The sequence below is a fragment of the Cupressus sempervirens genome, chromosome 11 (genome assembly GCF_028749045.1).
Source record: "Cupressus sempervirens isolate cs-2001-9-10 chromosome 11, ASM2874904v1, whole genome shotgun sequence".
NCBI classification, from domain to species: domain Eukaryota; kingdom Viridiplantae; phylum Streptophyta; class Pinopsida; order Cupressales; family Cupressaceae; genus Cupressus; species Cupressus sempervirens.
In genome coordinates, this window is record NC_143128.1 from 148,627,249 (window position 1) to 148,638,198 (window position 10,950).

Genomic DNA, 10,950 nt, shown 5'->3' on the forward strand with positions numbered 1-10,950 from the left:
AAGAGGTCTCAAGCTCGCAGTCCGCGCTAGGCGTGCAACGTGTTTAAAGTTATCAACCTTATTCTCATTATTTTCGTGTCCATTATTACCATTAATGTTATTCTCAGGACCATTGTTGTTGCCTTGGCCTCCATGGTTATTGTTTCCCCCATTGTTATTGTTTCCCTCATTGTTATTGTTTCTGTTTTTGGCATCACTTGGATTAATATTGACACCCATCTGTCTAGCCATGAGCTGCAACATCATGTCCATTTGCCTATTCTGCTCCTGCTGCACACGTTGCCCCTACTCTAATGTATCTAGTAATTTTCTAAACATTATGTCCCCCTGATCTGGACTGGCATTCCTGCCTCCGCCTAATCCTGTATTCCTGTCATCTCGATCACCCATATTGTTGTCCTGATCAAAGAATATCTCCTCTATGTTTGTATGGATGGATTCAATGCCCCCCTACATGGATGCACTAGACTGTTTTCTTTGCAAGTCTAAAATCCTATTTTCTTTTGCTCTGGTATCACGGAAATTATAAGGTCCCTGTCGCATGCTCAAACATAAATGCTTAGCCTATGTTTTTTTTAATTTCTGATTTTAGTGTTTTGACATTTCGTCAAACACTTTTCCCTCTATCTGACTATTCCAAATTCCCTATAAGACCTCCACAAGATGGCAGGACTTATAGCTCTGATACCATTGAAATGGGCACCCCTAGATGTCCCAAAAAACTAAACCAATTTGCTGAAAGGAATTTTGTCAAACAGTTTGCATTCAACCTCTTATTTCTCCGTTTAATGTTTTAAACCCCTTATAACTCCGAAAATCAAACGTTTATTTGTTTGTTGTGTTTTGTGCATGGAATTGGTATCATACAACATAAACAAGAAAGAAACTACAATAATATGCAAAGTGGAAATGAACTGTTGCTAATAAAATGTTATTTTCAGAATTCATAAAACCAAAGACATGGCAGATTTATCAACTCACTAATTACTTCATCAGTATTGACATAATACTTTAGCCCATGCTTTCAAACTTTTTGCTACAATGCTTTGTCCTTCAATCAGTCCACTACCTTCATAATATCATTCCCTCAAAGCGGCATAACCATCAAAAAAGTAGTGAAGAAGATATAAGAAAAATACCAAATCTGCCTGTAGCTAGAAATGCACCTAAATTGCTTGATAATGAAGCCAATAACAAAGAATTACAAAGGCCAAAACCCAAGGGAATGAAATCTAGAATGTTACAAGAGAGGATAGACATCCTCAAATACCAAGAACGGAGCTACAACTCACACACCAATTTCTTCTCATATTCAACCTTGGCTAATGAAGCCACAAATGCTTCCTTTTATTCTATTTCCAAGGGTCCGCTCAAATCATATGGGAAATGTGGGATAAAAGATGTGTAGTATATAAAACATATATTAAAATACCCCTTATGTCTCCCTTGGGTACACATCCCCATAAAATAAATATTAAAGTAACACTTTAATATTTTACAATTAAATTAGACGTTACTTTAATAAAATTTCAGGCATTAAAATGTATTAGCAATTAGACTCCGAATAATGTGATTGATAGCTCATCGGAAAGCTTTCACTGAGGAGTATCAAATTCAATCACCAAAATTGACCTGCACTGTGTCCTGCTGAGTTACTAAAAATAGTAAGTATGCCTGAAACTGAGTAAATCAACTTCCTTTTGGCCCAAACTAGAAATGACTTGGCCAAAACACTCCAAGATCCCATTAAACCATTCGTTAGCCCTTGGGACCATGTAGAACAAGGCTAACGCACATACACTTGGTCAACTACTAAAATGGGGACATTATAGTAAAATCTTATTTTTTATTTTGGTAGTCTTCAAATGCTAGTGAACTAGTTTTTCTTGTTAGGTATGTACATAGCTAGGTGCCAACTACAGTGACAGACCCAATTGGATACTCAAAACCATCATCATCTACTTGATGACATGCCAATTTTTTCTTAGGTTCCACACATCTAGCTAGCCAATACTCAATCTATTCATTGTTGTCATTAGGTGCAATAATAGTATAAACATGTCCTACAAGATAAGATAAAGTACATAAACACTTTAATCACATGTGTACATGTATATGAATAATATATTAGTGACATTTAATGTAATTATATTAATGACATGTACATAAATAAAAAAACATAAATTGAAGAGTGATCACAATAAAATGTAATTAACTTGTGCATACCAGGTTGTATGAGGTCTAAAATATGACCATAGTCTTCTAATGTAAAAGTAACATTCTAGGCTTCATTTACTATATCATCTTGAAAATTTGTTTTAGTAGTTGCTAATGATTTATGTTACCACTCTTCAACCCATTTTGTATTATTGCATTCTTCTCATTCACCTGTAAGACAAAACTAACCAAAGAAAGCAAGCTCCATAGACTATATAGTCCAAGTGTTAGAATCTGAAATCCTAAATGAATGTCATTTGGCTGACCCACTAATTATGTCACAATCATATCATGAAAAGATACTCTTCTCTTCAACTAAGCAGAAGAAACATCTGATTGTAGAGTTTTGACTTGAGCCTACATGTATAAATATTTCTTACACCATTCCACAATCTCATGTGCATTTTTGAATTTGGATTTTTCCTCAAATTTTAATTTTTCTCTACTAAGAACTCTCTTCACACATGCAATAGCACCATCATGTTCTCATTTACCATGTCCAGCCTCAAGAAAACTCCACACATGTTGAATATTAGTTTACCTATGTGTCCTACTCAACCAATACAACATTCAAGCATTCTTGAATTCTTTTGTACAATTATCATTCCATATCCAATGTTGTGTCATTTGAATTTGTCTATCTTTTAAATTATCATAAAAAACCTTGAAACAATATTGGACAAACTCAGATGAATGAAGTTTATTATGACCCATATAGAAATGGTACTCTCAATATTTTTCAATCCTCCTCTATACTATTAGGTGCATCCCTATAAACTATATCAACATAAATTATTACTTGCATTTAATTGTAATATTGTGGTTGTACCTCATCTAGTAGTGTAAGTGTGTAGTTCTCTACAAAGTCAACAAATAAAAGTATATTACCAATTGGAAAAGTATTCTTACATAAGTGAAATTGTCCATCAAGCCATCTAGCATATTGAGAGTGTTTAACATATTTTGGTATGATCACACTCCATAAATACATGACAACTAACATTATTTGTAACTAGATCGAACCTTCTTCCAATCTTCCCATCCTTCAATGGATATTCAATAGTTTTGAATCTTTTTACATCAACTAATTGTTGACCAAAAATAGTCAAAACATTTTCATGCAAACATTCATCTAACAAACAAAGATTTCCACACACATCACATGTACTAGAAAGACATGCATTAAAAATAATGTATTGTTCGTTAGGTGGCTTATAAAACAAACTTGATATGAAAACCTTTATAATTTGAGGTGGTATTTTTATACCACATTCTTGCAGTATTTCTTTACTATGCATGGTACCACTTATAGATTGGAATACATCATAATGGTAACAAAATTGAATGAGTTTTACAACATGTGATTCTTTCCTTGTTAATCCTTACATACCATGGTTTACATTTTTCAAAAGATCTTTGACTAATGGTAATAGTTATCACCTTACCATCTAGAAATTTTCAAAAAAATATAGTTTGAGTCATGTCCAAATGTTGTTAAGGATGTGGATCACATATTTTTGAGCCAAATCTAAATTTGGAAACATTTTTTGAATTAGGTGATATTCTTGTATTACCATGCCAAAAATTTCCAACCAAACTTTTGGCTTCACTAGTAAGTTTCGTATTAGATCTTGTGAGTCTATCACTAGAAGTCCACAAACTATTTGCTAGATCACATTCAAAGTTAACCCTTCTCTTTATTGATCTTTCTAATGTCTTATGATTCACATTAAGGTATACACTTATGTCACTAATCAATCTTTTTTCAGTAGTTGATTTGTTAACTAAAGTTGTTATTGCTCATCATGTTGCATTCTTATCTTTAGAGCGTCTACTCTTTTTTATAACATCAAAGGAACTAGCAATAGTGGATACAACTTTTTTTAAAGACTTGCTTTTATTCTTTGGTTTTCCATACATTCCTAACCTTTTAATTACTTTTCATATTTTAGACATTTTAATTAGTTGCAATATCAACTAACATTGAAACCAAAATTTCTTATTATAAAAAAATGTCTATATAATCTATTAGCATGTGTCCTAATTTGTCTCCATGAAACCAATCCATAAATATTATCTAGCACATCATTAGATAAATGAAAATTATGTTCATGCACTTCAGTATCATTCAGACATGTTTGTTCGGTACTTGGTGTTTCCATGTCTACATTCATACCATTGCTATTTTCAATTGGCATTTTAATTTCAATGTTATTTTGAATTTGAATCTCATTTACATTTTTTCTTGGTATTTATTTCAGGGCATGTATTTCCATTAGATTTTGTTGTGCATGATCATTTTACAATCTATTCTCATGAAGAAAATCTAACTCATTTAAATTGTAACCTACTTCTAAAAAATCACCAATTTCATCATGTGAAAAAACTTGAGGGTTTGGAGACACACCTGTATTGAATGTTTTATTAGAATGTGCACTTGAATCTCCTTGTATAGTGTTCTCTTCTTTAGCCTCTTCATCCATCATTGTATCGTCAATGTCTTTCTCCTCTAAAACATTGCTCAACTCTCTAATTCTTTGTCTGCTATCTCATTGATGTTGTGCTTCATTCTATTTGTTTGTTGCAATCTCCTCATTTGTCAAAACTTTTATTTTCTTCTTTCTTCGTTGTTTTGATCCCATGTTTGCACTAGTTTTAAATTTGAATTAGTAGCTTGCAAATTGTAGAAGATGACAAGAAAATAGAATAACTATGACAAAAATTTGTTGTTGCAATTTGAAGCTATCATTCAATCATTGCAATGATTGAAAAATGCTTTGTGAGGCATCTTTAGGGGCCCAATGGTACCCAATTTTTAGTAATCAAGTACCTAATTGTTTGAAAATTGAGTACCTGATTTTTTTAATGACTAAATTCAAATTGGGCACCCAATTTTTGAATTGCAAATCAGGTGCCTAATTTGAGTTTCATGGCGGGGGGGATTTTCCATGGGCTCATTTGCATCAAGTTTTTCCTTCAGAAAAGGCATGGTAGAGGCTTGTTGGGACCAAGCCTATGCCTTTATGAACCAAATTTTGACTAAGGCATTTAATTGGCAATTTCAGGGATTGTCGTAATTTTATATGGTCATCTCCATTTAATTTTTTAACAAAGAAAAACCCATTGTAGGTCTTACTGTTTTGATTTCAAAAATGTAAATTTTATAGTGTTATGAGTTCATTTTCTATTTTTCCAATAGTTATTAATCAAAAGTATCTCTAAGACATAAAATAGTGAGATTCACTAAAACTTTAATAAAAATTTTAATATTTCATATTTTTAAAATTAATTTAAATTTCATCAATCTTCATACAATTTTTTTGAAGTTAAAAGAAAATCTGAAGAAAGTAAAATTTGATTAAATTATTTTGTCTGTACACGAGAGGTTTTAGAAATTAGCTTAATCGTCAATTAAAAATTAATAATAATAAAATATTCATTAAACAGTTAAGAAAATTATTCTCATCAATCTTTGGTGTGTCAGGTAACTTCATTTAAAAGGATTCACAAAAATTCATTTATTTATGTCAAATTATGTTGTCTGTACATGAGTGTGGTATGGTCCTAAAACCAGTATTTTGAAAAAGTGGTTCTAGAGATCCATACCAAAGAAATAATCTATCATATGGGTATACAAATAAATTACATATTCAAAAAGGAGATTCCATGCACTAGAATTTTTATTATGAAATTTTTTTAAATAATTAATCTGTAAATGCCTCAAATGTTGGCATCAATTAACAATATATTTCAAAAATAGGAAAAACACTTCCACTGTTTGGCCAAAAGTGAGACCCAACTTGTTGCACCAACCCAAAAAATTCTCCCTCAACCCCCTTTTGATTTTCCACAAAATGGTTTACCTTGAATTCTATGCCACCAACTCATCATAATTATCTTCCACACACTTTGCACAATTCAAGAAAATAAAATAGTCAACTCAGATTTGTCAAATCTATAATTTAACATGAATACTAGCACTCAACATCAATATGTTGTCACTTGGCTTCCACTCATCTTCCACTAGATAACATAGCAAACACTAAGTTCACTCAGTATAAGCTAAATCTTCATTTTTCTTGAATCCAACTGATTTTCTTTTTGGCTTGCACTAACTTTTCTCGGCACCTACTATCCACTCGGTCAAGCTTAGTAGACTCAATCTTCTTACTTGTTTCTTCTAGACTTAATTAGTGTATCCATCCTATGCATCCTAAAGTAGATAATTAATACACTATGTCATCATTTTCTTGACACAGTTTTGTACTCCTTTTTCATACCATAACTCAACCTTTCCTTTAGGTTCTCTTGTTATCATATTTGATCAAATCCTCCACATCAGTCAAACAAATGATAGTACTCAAATCAATAGGTAGTTGTCTTTCTAGAAATTTCTAAGTTTGACATTAGTGACAAAATACTGATTGAAACATTACATGTTCTTCAATTCAATTTTTTTTTATATTAAGAGCATTAACAAGGTTAGGAATATCCTTAGTAATAACCTCAAGTTTCTCTATACATTCTGCATCAGACTCCTCAATTTGATCAACAAAACCAAATTCCACCTTGACCTTGTCATACCATCTTCTTTCTTGAATAATTCTTCTAATTGACCAGACAACTCTCTTCCAAATTGGTAGACTCCAACTCTAAGAGCATACAATTTTTTTCTTCAATTCTTCAACTCTTTTAGAAAAACCAACATCCACAAGAGCAATTGTCTTATTAATCCTTGTCTCAACTATATTATGAATATTCCCAATCATCCTAGGGTCCAATCTTCTTGAAATCATCTTCCAAGATCTTTGCAAGCCCTCTACAACAAATCTTTTCCACACACCTTGTCACATACCTGAATTGTTTGCAAGTCAGATCACAATTAGTCTCCTCACATGAACAACTAGGAAAATATCATAAGTTTGAGAACACGGATCTACAACATAAACTCTTTACCATCATGTTCTAGCAAGATCATCCTTCCATATTTGTAACCATTGATCCATCAAATCAAGATCTTCTCACTAGGTCACCTTCTCCCAACCCTAGGTCTTGGTGCAAAATGCCTCAACTTTGGCAATCTTTCTACACAGTCAAGAACAATTATTCTTTGATACCATTTGGCATAGTGCAAGGCAGGAGAATCACCAGAGGAGATGTCCTAACCCTTAGCAAATAATCATACTATGAAAATACAACACAAGAAACAAGATTTGATACCAATTACATCTCTTTATTCATAAAATAACTGATTACATGCAATGTGCTCAATTGTAAGGCCTTCCTAGTTACAACCAAATTTAGTAGCAATTATAGTAACAATTATGCAAGATCCCTCAAGATCCAACCCACATACTAGCTAGTCCAAATCCACACTCTAGTAGAAACCTACAAGGAAAATCTCAACTTGTGCTCACAAGCCCACCAAGCAATCTCCTTGTTTATCAAGCCTTGGCTAATAGCCCTTCTCAAAGTTCTCTTTCCTACCACATCCCCTTCTCTAAGCTGAACGATTAAAATGACAAGACAAGTTACATTTAATAATGCCACCTACTAAATGACCTTTTTCCCTCTTTTTTTCATATTTATTTATTTATTTACTATTTTTCTTCTAATTTTTACCACTTTCTCTTTCCTCCAATTTTTATTTGTTTAATTAATAAGAAAAATAATGTCCCCTTTATTTTCTGATGCAAGATGGTCCTGCATTAGATCTCCCAAGTAGATAGAAAAGTGTATCCCACACTTGACGCCAAAAGAAATATGTATCTTCACCAAAGGCTTCCAATCCATCAAGGACAAGAGAAAAAATTTGTGCATTAATCATTTATGCTTAATCCACACAAACATCAGAGTCAATTAAATCTCAACAACCCAATCAAAATACTCACTCTTAGGAATGAATTGAACATTATGCTTCATAAGTAAATTCTCATCTATGTCAACCATTAGAAAATCAAGAATATCCAAATCTATAGTACCATGTAGATCCAAAACTAGATCCACATAAGTAGCATCACCAACAAATTTCAAATTCCCAACACCAGTAATCCAATTTCTCATAACAAAATCACCCACAATAATTGGATCATCCACGACCAAGTGCTCTGCAATTTTCATGTCAGACTCAACCAACTAATCATTAGAATAAGTCTCTACCATAGCATAAACAAGGTTAGGGATATCGTCAACAACAACCTCAAGTTTCTCTATAGGTTATGCATCAAACTTCTCAAACTGATCAACAAAACCAAATTCGATCTTGACCTTGCCATGTCATCTTCTCTCTTGAAAAGTCTTCTTATTGACCAAACAACTCTCTTCCAGATTGGTAGACTCCAACTCTAAGAGTGTACACTTTACTTCTTTAGTTCTTAAACTCTTTTAGAAAAATAAGCATCCATCTAAGAATTCATCTCATTAATCCTTGTCTCTACTATATTAAAAAAAATTTTAATCATCTGATGGTCCAATCCTTTTAAAAGCATCGTCCATGATCTTCATAAACCATCTATAAAAAATCTTTCCCATGCATCTTGTGACAAACCCAAACTATTTGCAAGTCAAATCATAATTAGTCTCCTCACATGAACAACTAGGAACAAATCACAAGTCTACGAACACAAATCTGCAACATATATACTCTCTATATTCACGCTCCAACAAGATCAACCTTCCACCTTTGGTACCATTGGTCTATCAGATCAAGATCTTCTTACATCAACTTTTGTGATCAGTCTATATACTCAAGAATAATTGTGCTATGATTTCATTTGACATAGTACAAGGCAATAAAATCCCTAGAGGAGATGTTTGAGCCCTCAGAAATAACCATATTGTGGAAACACAACATAAGATACAAGATCCAATACCAATTATAACTCGTTATTCATAAAATAATTGATTACACACAATGTGTCAAGCTCTAAGGCTTTCCTGGTTATAGCCAAATACAATGCCATTTACAATAATAGTTACGCAAGATCCCTCAAGATCCAACCCACAGACTAGCTAGTCTAGATCCACGCTCTAGTAGAAACCTCCTAGGAAAATCTCAACTCTTGCTCACAAGCCCACCAACCAATTTCCTTATTTTCCAAGCCTCAACTACTAGCCTTTCTCAAAGTTCACTCTTCTACGACATCCTCTTCTCCAAGTTGGATGATTAATAATGACAAGACAAGGTTCTCTACTTATACCAAACCAAGCCATAAGTTTGTCTAGAAGGTTACATTGGATAAACCCTCACATCAAATAAACCATCAAGCCACAAGTTACATTTAATAATGTCACCTATTAAATGCACTTTTCCCCTCTTTTTTTCATTTTTATTTATTTATTTACTATTTTTCTTCTAATTTTTGTCACTTTCTCTCTCCTCCAATTTTTAAAAAAAATTAAAATTAAAATTTATGCCCCTTTATTTTCTGATGCAAGATGCTCCTACATCACCTTCAATTATACTACCAAGGTCTACCAAGCAATATGTGACAACTTCTCATTTTCAAAATATCACATAACACTTGATCCTTATACTGTCCAATCTAGAAATAAACAAGACACTACACCCTCACTTCCAAAGCATGTTAATCTTGTAGCTAGCCAATCCTATAAGGATTATGACGTCTCATGCTCTCAAAACCATGTTTCTAAACTATCTCCTTAGCAACAAGGTTATCTATACTACCACCATCCATAATCACATTGTAGAGTTTACCACCAGACTTACAATGAATTATGAACAAGTTATTCCTTTGACAAGATTCTAGTGCCCTCTTACCAAATAGTACTCATTGAGCCAACAAATTCTCTCCCTACTCAGTATCTGTGATTGAGCTTTTGGATTCATTCATCACAATAGCTATCCTATTACCAACCTTCTATGAACACTAAAAATCTTTGTGGCCTTCTTCACCAAAATGAAAAAAATTACCTTTAAATGTACCTTGATTAGTCCTTCCCTTTTGGTTAACAATTTTTAGTTCCTCTTCTACACTCAGTTTATCCTTTACCGAGTGATCCTTGTTCTCTTTCCCTTAGAAACTGCCTTCATTTCTCCTCTTCAACTTACCTTCTACCCTAAGGATATATTGATAAGAATTCTCAACCAAATAAATCTTCACCATACTAGCCTCATCCTAAATATTGAATCTCAAATCATTAATGTACTAAACCACCTTTTTCCTTACATAGTTCTCTATGTCCAAAATGAATAGTCAACTTTTAGAACTCCTCGGTAAAGTCCTTCACAAAAAAAATCCTTATATTTTAAATTTTTGCAATCTCTTAAAAAATTCAAGTTAATAATCAACATGTATGAACTTAGCCTTCAATTTTGTCACCATCAATCTCCACCAAGTGATCTTCATTTCACCTTCCTTTTCCTTATCTCTTTAACATTTGTATTCTTTCCGCCAAAGAGAATCATGTCCTTTTAGCTTAGATTGCACTAACCTCACTCTAAGAAGATTTCCAATATCCTCTAACTCAAAGTAGTCTTCCAATTCACCAATCTAATAAATCATGTCATAAGGATTCAAAGAACTCAAGAAATTAGAAAAATCCATTTTATGCTTTAGCTTTAAGTGTTAGATCTATCTGATCAACCAATTCTACCTTCCATAGATCTAACCACATAATCAATTCTATCTTCACCACTTGATCTAGAAACCTTGATGTCTTCAACAAATTCCTCATAACCATGTTTAGTATCCACATGCCAAGGTACACCAT